Source organism: Monodelphis domestica, chromosome 3 (genome assembly GCF_027887165.1).
Source record: "Monodelphis domestica isolate mMonDom1 chromosome 3, mMonDom1.pri, whole genome shotgun sequence".
Classification (NCBI taxonomy): domain Eukaryota; kingdom Metazoa; phylum Chordata; class Mammalia; order Didelphimorphia; family Didelphidae; genus Monodelphis; species Monodelphis domestica.
Window position 1 is genome coordinate 528155594 of NC_077229.1, and position 12048 is coordinate 528167641.

At 39.3% G+C, this 12048-nt stretch overlaps 1 long non-coding RNA gene and 1 pseudogene across 1 annotated transcript in view; both read right to left on the reverse strand.

Moving 5' to 3' along the window:
- Positions 1 to 12048, reverse strand: part of LOC130458551 (uncharacterized) — a 161606-nt gene that overhangs the window by 86252 nt on the left and 63306 nt on the right. The gene's annotated exons all lie outside the window — the stretch shown is intronic.
- Positions 5956 to 6050, reverse strand: LOC130458639 (U6 spliceosomal RNA; annotated as a pseudogene).

A 12048-nucleotide genomic window follows, 5' to 3' on the forward strand; every position in this document is an offset into this window, starting at 1 on the left:
ACTTGGGCATCTCATCCAGGATTTCAAGTCCTTTCTTTGTCTTTTGAAAGCTTACAGCTTTTCATTCTTTGAAAAAGTCTTTCAAGTTCTCTCATCTCTGTGAATTGTCGGACTATCCTTTCTAATCATGGAGAGCTCCACTTATCAATAAGCCCGAGTTGAACGAGGCTACGCTGGGAAAGATCCTCTTCAAATCCCAGTATCCCATTTTTTTCCATTTGAATAAGTGGAAGTAAGACAATAAGTGAGTGGGTGGAAGGTGGCACTCATTGCTGTTTGTCCTCCACAATCGGTTTACTCCCTACCTATGCAAGCACATCCGAGCAGAAAATGCAAAGAAATTTGCTTTTCCTTTCTGTACATCATTTGAAAACCAAGGGAAAATTCAGTTCATTAGAATACTTTTAATTGGTTTGGTTTGAAGAGTAAGATGACGCCTGTTTTGTCATGCTTGAAAGTTTTGAAATTATATGTACTATTTTCAGTTGATGCTGACAACAGCCCTGTGAGGTTAGTATTTTATTTCCTCCACTTTATAAAAGAGGAAACGAAGGTGGGAAATAGTTCAGTCATTGGCTCAGGATTCTACAGATAATAAATATTGAAGGTAAGATTAAAACTTCCTGACTTAAGTACAGTGTTCTAGCCTCTTTATCACCCATGTGTCTCTAAGATAGTAGATATTTTGGAATTGAGAGGAATATTATGGAATAAGATGAAAGGTTAAGCAAGAAAAAAAATTGTTGCTTATGTCCACAATGAAGGTAGTGTAATGATTTATAGTTAAAATAACAATGACGACAGCAAAACACACCCACACTTATTTTGCTTTTGTCTTCAAGACTGTACCTTTGAAAAATCAAAATTTCTATGAAATTCCTAATATCTGTATATATTTTTCATCTTTCACTATGGAATATAAGCTTTTTAAAGACAAGATTATTTTATTTTTATTTATGTATTTTCCAATTTAGTGCCGAGTCTTCCATAGATTTGTACAATTGTTTTCGGTTGTGTCTAACTCTTCATGGTCTTTCTTGGGTTTTGGGTTTTTTTGGCAGAGATATTGAAATGTTTTGCCATTTCCTTCTCTAGTTCATTTGGCAGACGAGAAATTTGAGGCAAACAGGATTAAGTGACTTGTCCAAGAACATACAGCTAGTAAATGTCTGAGGCCATATTTGAACTCATGAAAATTTCTTCCTGACTCCCAGCCCAGCAGTTGACCCACTCTGCCAACTAAGTGCTCCCTTACATAGATTAGCTTATATAAATATGATGACCAAACCTGGTCATGGAGAAGAGATAAGAAAATGAACACCTGCCTTAACTTCATAGGTCAGGCATATTGGTGTGGATTATTTCATATGGTGTCAAACAAGTTTGTTGTGTGTGTGTTGCTTCATTTCATTGAACCAATTTTTTATTTCTTTCTTTTAAAAAGAATCTTTTACAGTATCAATTTCCTTTCAATTCTAAGTTCTTTTAGAAACAGGTTCTGTTGATTCTTGTATATTTCTTCTACAGAAAATTTACGTTGCTCATATTTTATCTTGGTAAATAACCATTTCAAGAGGTCTTTTTTATTAGATAAACTGAAAGTTTATTTTTATTCTTTTAAAAATCCAGATGATAGTTTTGTTATCTCTCAGATTTTAAAAATTTTATCTCACTTCTAATTTTCAAGACTTAAAATATATTTTGCATTATTTGGAACTTATTTATTCATTATCTAATGTTTTTAATTTCACACATTGTTCATCAATCCTTTCTTTTTTTCTTTGAAAATGGTTTTAATTTTTGCCATACATATGTATTTCCTCTGAGGGCTAGTTAAGTTGCATCCCACAAATTTTGACGTGTCTCATTCCTGTCATTCTTGTCATTTTCTTCCACATAATTGTTCATTGTTTCTATGATAAGCTCAGTTACCCAATTCATAACATGGTTATCAAGAGTCCTTTCAATTCTTTTCTTTGACTTTTGTTCTCTATATGAATTAGAATCATGTATGCCTTCTCTTCTTTTTCTCAATCACCTTTATAAGAATGTTCTTTAGTGGAACTCTTTCATTATGGTTAAGATCCAGCTTGTAATTCCTGTCCCCAGACCTATTCTAGTAGTTGTCCTCCATTTTATCCTATTTTACTACTATTTAGGTATTAGAAAAATTATTATTTCTTTTCTGCTTAGAAATGCATCTTCAGTTCCTCTCTGTTGTCTCTCTTCTAACTCCTTGAGGAACTTTGGTCCCCCCAAGGGATTTAGTGTACAAAATACTAGTAAGATTATTCCTCCTTTCCTTCTCTGTATTCTTCAAGATCCTCTTAACTGTAAAACTGTAGGTGCTTGCCCATTTTAAAAAATAGTCTAGGAATGTGATAAAATTGTATTCAATTGCTCTAACTTTCTTGTATTCTTGAATTTTCTATTTAATGAAGGTTCTCTCTCTCTCATTCAGGTACATTCTCAACTGGTTAAGCGTCTTATCACTTATTTCTAGTGGAATCTTTGTGCCTTTGCTCTCAATAATGGGGCAAATCCTTGTAATGTAAATTAAAGAGTATATGATAACACCCAAGACAAAAACACACTGAGACGCCATGCTGTTTTGAAAGGGGAGGTTCAATTTCTTAATACAAGGAAGACAATCCCAATAGCCATACTTTTGCAAAAAGGAATAGGCCATTGCATCCCAGCTCCTTCCCCACTGCAGCCCCAGAGGGAAGTGATAATAGGGATGAGGGAATGGGATGAAAGCCTTTGTGCTAACTAGTAGAAAATTCAGAGACCAAGAGGGCAGCTTCTCCCAACGCACTAATTGACACTCACTGGAAAGGCAGGTTAAACCAAAAACATTAGTCACTTGAACTAAAAGCATACATTTTCAATAATTAACATGTAGATCTGATACCTTAGAAAAAAACCTTTTATATCTGAATTTTCAGATTCAATGAGACATCACCCTTGGTCTGTAAAGGTGCCGGGGACAATCCAGATGCCTGCCCACTAAGAGCTCTGACCCTCCAGACTACAGTAATTCCTTACACTACCTTTGCTACTGTTCATACAACATGATCAGCGTGCTGCAATAGATAATATTGGAGGGGGTATATTTGATGGGTAAATGATAACTCCTAGATCAGGCAGCTTTCTTCCTTTGCCTACCCTCCTCCCTCTATATCTCCCTTTCTCCCTCTGCCTCCCTCTTCTTCCCCTCCCCACTTCTTCTTCAGCCTCCTTCTAAGTCACTCAGGGTGAGCTATGATGTTTCAGAGGAAATACTCCTTTCTCTTCTTTATCTCAAGCAAGGAGTTTATGTGGGGAAGACAGGAAAGGGTAGAGAATCCAGATAAGAGGCTTGGAGGTTTCCTATTATCTACAGTGAGCCTTAGGTTGGAGGATATTGAGATAAGTGGCAATTCAGAGACACCATGAAACAGAGCAAGTCAGAGAGAGATATGTGGACTCTTGTCCTTCTTCTGCCTTCAAATCAGCCAGGCCACCTCCAACTTGATTATTCCAAGTCCCAGACATAAACCCAGCTTCTTGCTTCAAAGTCACCACCATCAGCCAAGAAGCCCAGAAATCAGTCAGTCGTTGGCTCTTGCCTTCAACTGTTTCCCAGTAACATTTCAAATAGAATCTTCCTTTGATTGATAGTCAGGTCACCACTCAGCCATTGCTTCTGTCCTTTTGCATGCCTTATAATCTCTCTCTTCTACAGTGCATTATATTATATCTTCTTTTTTCAGTAGGAAAATATATTTCAGTGATAGCTATGATTGATACTCACGTCTTCCAATTTCTTGGATTTAGAATTTACCCAAATTACACAAGTTCCAAATAAAATAAACAATTTGGAAGAACAATGGGAAAGAATTGCACAATGTTCATTTTTTTTCTCTTTTTAAAGATAAAATATGTCTTATTTTTATTGAAGTCATTTGTCTCCATATCACATTCATTTTTGAAAATATGACTTTCCCTTGGCTATGTAGTGAATCATTCCTTATAACAAATATTTTAAAAGAGAAAGAAAAAAAAACTAAAGTTAACTAACACACTCAATGTGTATGAAACCATCTCAATCAATCAACAACCATTTATTAAATGTCTACTATGTGCTAGGTCCTCTTCTAAGCACCAAAGATACAAAAAAAGGGTAAAAGATAGTCCCTGCATTCAAAGAGATTACAATATAATGGGGGAGACAATATGCAAATAAATATATGCAAAATAAAGCATATACAGGGTCAATATGAAATAATTAGCAGAGGAAAGACATTTGAATTAAGAGGAATTGGAGAAGGGTTCCCCTATAAGGTAGGATTTAAGCTAAGGTTTAAAGGAAGCCAGGAACATACAGTGGAAAAAGGAGATCACTTCAAGCATGGGAAATAGCCAGAGAAAATGCCCAGAGGCAAGAAATGGTGTGTCTTGTTAGTGGAGCAGCCCTGGCCAATGCCTCTGGACATTCCATTGAATGTTAATAGAGAGTTTGAGGAAGGTTATGCATATTTAATTATCATCAACATAGACATGGTAAGGTAATTAAATATGCAATATTCAACAGCCATAATGTGCCTTTTCTTCAAAGAAAGAAAGGAGATTCATTTCCTCAGTTCTTTAGTGCTAAATCTATCATTATATTTTTAAAAAATTTAACATTTTTTGTCCTTTCCATTTACATTGTTTTTGTGTGTATTGTTTCCCAGTTTTGATTTCCTCATTCGTATAAGTCTTTCCATGCTTTTGTGAATTCTTCATATCCATTATCACTTAAGGAATAGTAACATTTCATCATTTGCATGTATTATAATTTCTTTTATAATTCCTCAATCAATGGACATTTACATTATTATTTATTTCTTTACTATCAGAACAAGTAATGCTATAGATATTTTGCTATATATTGTTCAATCTCTCTTTTACCTTCTCCTGGTCTATGAAGGAGGATTTCCGACTTAAAGGAGAGGATCATTGTCACTTTTTTCAGCTTTAATTGAATTAACTTCTAGAATAAGGAATGGCACTTGAAAGTCTCAAATTTTATTATAAAACAGTAATCACCAATGCTACTTCCCTACAACTGCCACACACATATATTATTAGGTAAGACGATATTCCTATATAGCCACTAGAATATTGGCTATTTTCATCTTTTGTCCTCTTTGACAATTTGCTGGGTGTGAGATAAAAATCTCAGAAATATTTTAATTTATATTTCTCTTAAATCAGTGATTTGGAAAAACACTTCACATAGTTTCTCGTACTTTGAAATTGCTCTCCTTAAAATTCTTTGTCCATATCATTTGACAGCATATTTGGGGGGATTATTTTTAAGCTGATTATCCATTTTTACCTTATGGTGGTACATTTTATAAATGTCATTCTAAAACTAATTTCTGCCAGATCCTTTGATCCAGCAATAGATAGGTACCATAAAAAGATAAAAGAAGAAGCATTAGACCCATAAAGATAAAAAATCCTATACTAGCTCTTTTTATAATAACCCAAAAACTAGAAACTAAGGGTATGAACCTATTGGGGAATAGCTACATAAATCACAGTTTAAGAATGTAATGAAATATTACTATAAAATAAGAAATGACAAAACAGATAGTTTCCGAGGATCCTAGGAAATTTTCGTAGATATAAACAAACGAGGAATTTCAGCAGGGGGAATGTATTGTGTCGATGAATTAATATTGAGTGAATTGAACAAAAGTAGGAGAACAATTTATCTAACACTAGAATTTTGTTTTTTTTTCCATAATACTTGAGAACTCTGATCAATGCCACTATGAATAAACCTCACGTCCTGAAGATGAAGGAGTCTGCATGCTACCCACCACCTGCCAGAGAGGATGGATTTACAATGGAGCATGAAGCATGCATTTTCGGACATGGTCAATATCAGAATTTGTTTTGCTGGACCATGTATAATTATTCTAGAATATGGAATGCATCACGACTCTGCAGGTCATCCTTGCATAGCAGCCATGCTAATCGAATTCCAAGTTTAGTATATGGTTGCTGAAGCAAGCTGTAGCGTGGTCAGCAGACATAGGCTGCAAAAGCCTCTGGCAGTCAGTCTAAGCCCGGTTGAGAGCAAGCAACAGATCTAAAGCCCATTGCCAAGTTAGGCAGGATGCCTACGGCAAGCGTGTGAGGACCCCCCCCCCTCCCCCAGCGTAATGAGTAGATGAGATCGTTCATTACAACATGAAGGTAACTAAAGCAGATGCTGCGGAGGGCCGAGTTGGGCCAGACATCAAAGTCACCAAAGTGCACCACTGTGTACTGGACCATGAACTGTCCTCCTGACTTGTCTCACCGCTGGAACTCATGACCCTGGAAGAGATGAGAATTCTAATGATTTTGTTTAACCTGCCCCGCTTCCATTCAATTCATGTGCAAGTCAAGAGATCAGAAGGATGCCGAACCTCTCTGAAACAGAGGACTGACCGCAACACAGTAGTTAGGAGGATTTCATTGTCAGTATTCCATGGGTTGAAGCGAACTATTCCAATGTGGGAATTCCAGGATGATCAGGAATTCAGGGAATTAAGCATCTCTGCCTACAAATATGGAACAGGAAGCCACAAAAATGCAGACTAGGTACATGTTTTGGGTACACTATATCAATGGATGTCAGCCGGACCAGTGTCCCACAGTAGCCTAATAGCTAATGTCACTGATAGTGTCATGTCAGTCTTCTGGAGTGATCTTAGTCACCGGTGAAGTGTCCTTCCAGCGTGTCTGGATAGTGGCTGGCTGGAGAAGCAGTTATTTTTGTTTTCTAGAACAAGACTAGAGAGACTGGAAGGAACAATGACACCTAGAGGTTTGAGAGGTTGGGCAGTTTGAGACGTGCTACAATCATCCTTGGGCAGTTTGTGGCTCGGTGAGTGAAGCAAGATCAGCTCCTAGTCAACAGTTACAATCAACAAGTCCTTGGTCAAGAAAAGAGGAGATCAGGTTTTTCCTTGCACTTTCAGATTCATCATGCCCCCACTGCAAAGGCACAGAGAAAAGGTATTAAAGAAAGCTTAGATATGGGTCACATCTTAAAGTGTTTAAAGTAGTAGCTATCAGGCATAGGACAGCTATTTTTTTCCTTCATCTCAAAGAAATGCGTAGAATGGCAATGATTCATAACCATGCATTGACAAATGCCTTAAATCTGAAACATAAACCATCACACCTATTGTATTCTCCTGGGAGATAGGACAGACGCCAGCATGACTTGTGTTAATACTTAAAATATTTCAGTTTCCCTTCAGTTGGCTGGAGGATCATGAGTGACTCAACGTTCAGGTCTTCTGGCTAACCAGACCATTGTTTGGAGTCTGATAATGAGGTGGTCATGCCCAGGATTCATGCAGTTTCTGAAAGAACTCTTCCTGTCAATTCTTACACGGGCTCTCCTGGCCTCTTAAACTCTGAAGGTAGCAGCCAGGCCTGGAAATGTCCCGAATCGGTCTTGGGTCACCTTTTATCATAAGACAGAAGCACCAAGCAGAAGAAATCATCTGCTCTCCACCTCAGGGAAGTATTCATTCTTATTATCATATTTCTAACTACCAAAGCTCCTACGGGGGAGAGAGTGAGGAGAGTAATTTGTTTCATCCTATAAGGAAATTCTGAATGACCCCAAAGCAAAAGAGAGACAGAGACTTTGGCCTCTCCTTTAAAATCGACTGAGTGGACAACTCTTCCCAGCTCAACCATGACTCAAAGCGAGCACCGATCTCTCTGTTTTTGCTACTGAGACCATGGGACAAGCATGGGATAGAGCCTCATTTGCTAGGAATCAGAGCACATCACCAAAAGGATGGAGGGCATAGGCTATGTGCGTGTTCTCTTTTTGTGTATATTCCAAGGGGTAGCCCCTGATACAAATTTTTGCCACCTCTTGGAGTAGAGGAAGTTTAATCCTAGTTACTGGTCTGGCGGACCTGCCAGAGATCTCCCATAGTGGAACTTAGAAGGATAAATCCTTTAAGGGCATTTGAATTGCTTGGGCCCAGAGTGTGGAGTGGTTGAATATATTGAAGTTTCCTCTTGTTTTTCCTTTGTTCTGTGTTTCTGTTTTTACGTTGCAGAGATTTGTGTTAAACAAGAATTCCGTATTATGTGATCCTAGAAGTCTGCTTTCATCAGACCTGTCCTACTTCTGTTCCTCCAAACTACTGTGATCGCTTCTATTTTTCGGCTAAGTTAGACCCACCTCTTTGGTGGACCTGACATCTTGTGCAGTGTGTTCCTCCGATCTCTCGCTTTCATTTAGAGTCTCCGAAAGCATAAAATCTCGGAGCAGGGAAGGTCTTACGAAGCAGGTTGAAAGGTTCATAGTAATCCCTGGTCACCAACCACCCCTCATTCATCTCATATTTTAGACCTGCCATTTCCAAGACTTACTGAACCTGTTAACTCAATTCTGGTGATGCTGTCATATTTTTCCTGTAATCTATGCTGACAACAAACTAAATGTAATCCTGACATCCCAATAAAGCTTTATGCTAAATGTGTTAAAGAAAAATGCAGCTAAGATGAAGAAGGGATGCCATTACCTACTCTCCGTTCCCAACCGGCTCCTTATTCTTTCTTCCTGAGAAGTCCAACAAGTCATTCGCTCTCCTCTCCAGGACCAATAGACCTTCCATCCTAGATGAATTCCTGCCTGAAAAGGAAATGTTAGGAAGACTCTGAGACTAAACCCTTCCTTATTTCCTTCGTAGGAGTCGTCCTTGATTCTGAGTTAGTACCTAGAGGGACCTCCGACACCTGGCGCTCTTTAATATCAGCCTATCTGCCTCCTGAGTTCCTCCATTTCTATATGCTCCTGTTTGGGGGGACACTCCAAGGCCATGTGCAAAAATTGTATAATGATGAGCTCCACTCCATCCCCCAAGCCAGCAGCAGCTCTTAAAGGGCACTTAAAAACACGCAGCATTGATCAGGAGGAGCTTCCACCTAGAACCATCGCATCTCAGAGGAGTGCATGCACAGTTACTTTGCTCTATGAAGCCCGTACCTGGTGACTAAGTGTCTGCCTGACAGTCCTGCAGTGATTCTGAAGTATCTTCGGCATCTGTGAGGAGAAATGGCTCTCGATGTGCCCATAACTTCCCTCTCGGCCACCCCTCTGCATTCGGCCCCGTGTAGGAACGAGCTCGTTCGTGGGGCCGCTACGCCGTAATTTTCCAGGATCGTCCCATCGCGTGCTGGCTTGCCTTGTCTCACTGACGGAGAGTGCTTTGATGTGAAAAATTAAACCTCTAGAACTGAACAAATCCATTTCCACAAGTGCGAAAGCTGAGAATTAGTTTAGAACTGAGGCTGAAGGCACTTCACTGGTCAAGCAAGTGATGGCTTTGACGTGCTGGTCAAGAGCCTGATTGACCTTCCTCTCAGCAGCTAGTTCCTGCCTAGATGTCAATAGATAGATAGCCTTAGAGATGGGGAAAGGAGGAGAGCCAGTGAGAAGGAGACAGGGAGATTCTAGACTCTGCTCTATTGCAGGAAGAAGAATCTTCCTTTGTCCTTCCAGAGATCTTTTTAGGATATGAAAAAAATATGTATGAATCCATAACGTCAATGATAATGTTTTCATTCTTGAATTGTGACCTTGCTTAGGCAGGGTGACAATTCTTCATCCAAATATTCTATTAAAGGGGCAGTTCAGTGGCTCAGTGGATGGAGCACTGGACCTGTAGGTGGAAAGTCCAGGATTCAAATCTGTCCTCAGACACTTCCTAGCTATGTGTCCCTGGACAAGTCACTTAACCTCAATGGCTTAGCCCTCATCATTCTTCTCTTTTGGAACTGATACGTAGTCTTGATTTTAAAAGAGAAGGCAAGGGCTTGGAATATTTTAGTAAGAGAAAAATCCAGTTCAGTCAGTCCTTACTCTGGTCAATAAAGCAAATAAAGCCGAGGAAAAGTGAAAGTATTTTTAGCACAGCAGTTGGGTGCACCGGCACAAGATTTATAGACAGCCCTAAACAACTTCCACATAAGGGCAAAAGGATGCTGACTGGGAGCTCAGGGGCCCAATGAATAAGGAGCTGGGCCTGGAGTCAGGAAGACTCATTTGGCTTTGGATGCTTACTGGCTAAATGACTCTGGACAAGTCACTTAATCCTATTTGCCTCAGTTTCCTCGTCTGACTAGAAGGGAAAGAGAGGGTTGTTAGGGGGACCAGAACGAGATATAATTTGAACACATGATACAAAACTGCCCAATGCGGAATTGCTAAAATACACTGCAAAGTGTTGCAAAGGTGTTGTCTGAGCAAAGGTATTTATTTTACACGGAGGTATTTAAATGCCATGTGAAACGGCTTAAACGGGGTCGCTTTAAGTCTTTCTGTCTCCGTGATGGCGTGTCCTCAACTGTCCTGGGATGTCTAAGTAAAAGTTTCCCTTCTGGCTTGAGTTAAAAAAGGCAGAAAATGACACCGGAGCAGTCTTTGTGGGAGGGCTATGAAAGGGGGAAGTGACGGTCCTTTGGCTTTTGTACCCCCCGGAATGTTTCGTGAAGCAGCCACACGTAGACCACTCAGAGTAAAGGCACCCTCGTGCAGAGAAACACTGTCTGAAGAGCCAGAGATGCGGACGGAGGGAACGCGGGGCGCTCTGCTTCAGTGAGCGTGCACACCTGCCCCAAATAGCCAGGAAAAGAGTTTGCTGCTTAACGGGGGGAAATGGATTCCTTTTTCTGTTGCCAACAAGTGCCTAGAATCGCCTGGTCTGACTCAGACTTTTACTTCGCCTGTGGCAAAGGGGATGAGCACTGAACAAGAGTATTTATTTCCTCTCTGGATCTTTCCTCCCCGATGGAGGGGAGCACGTTTATTCTTCAAAAGGCAGGAAATCGCGATCGATGGTGACACCAGGAGCCAGACTTCACATGTGCTTTGACCTTCTTTAGAGCTGGTATTGGATCGCATGATCATAACATCCCGCTACATAGGTGCGACTATTACACCCATCTTGCAGGCGAGACAGCTGCTGCAGAGAGAGGATCAATGACCTACCCAGCATCATTCCACTAGCGATTGTCCGAGGCAGGATTCAAACAGGCCTTCTGGACTCCAAGTCCAGCACTCAGCAACATACCACATAATTTCATAATTTTAATTCAAAGATTACCCAGATGCCCTAGTTTCCACAAATATAGAATCGATTACTATTATTACTTTTAAACCCCATACATAGCTTCTATTGTAGAAAACAGAATCACTATTTTGTATGTAAGCATGTCTGCAATATGGATTCTATGTTGTATGTTCCCAGATGTGCTGGCACCCCAAGATCCAATGAAATATGGCTTTGATGTTGCCTACATAGAAACTAATCTATTTTATGTTGTCTTGGAAAAAAGAAAGTTAACTGTACAAAATCGAACTTAAATTCAAAAGGAAACCAAAGATCATTCCTTTCTTTAAAAGGAAAACATTGTAGATTATGATGTAGTTGGGAAGTAATCATATTTTCTTGCCAAAATGCTTTGAGAATAAGAGCACATGCTTAGAAATTAAAATTAGCTCTACCAAGTCTTGCTTCTATTATGTCCTTGTTTACAGAGATTCATATATTCTTCTACCACAAATATAGCATTCAATTGTGATAACGAACTCTACTAGGTCAAAATTTCCTCGATTTCAAGAGTATGGGAATTCATTTTTGATAGATATCAATCCCTCCACATTTCTGTACTCTTGATTAATTATTGTTGTTAGGGAAAAAAATGTCCGCCTAACAGAGGGGAAAACCACGACCAACTTGGGCCACCAACTTCTGATGATGCTATCAGCTTGCTTCCCCCTCTTTCCATGACAAGTAGTACTTTAAACCTCTAAATACATATGTATAGAATCGTATAAAATGAGGGATTTTATTGGCTATGGCTTTCAATAACCCCGAATCGTCTACATATTATAATGAGTCATGAGCAAGATTTGGTTCTTTATTTTTAAAATTAGGGAATGTAGTTGGAAGATTTTATCACCATACAACAAAAAGCATTTACATAGTA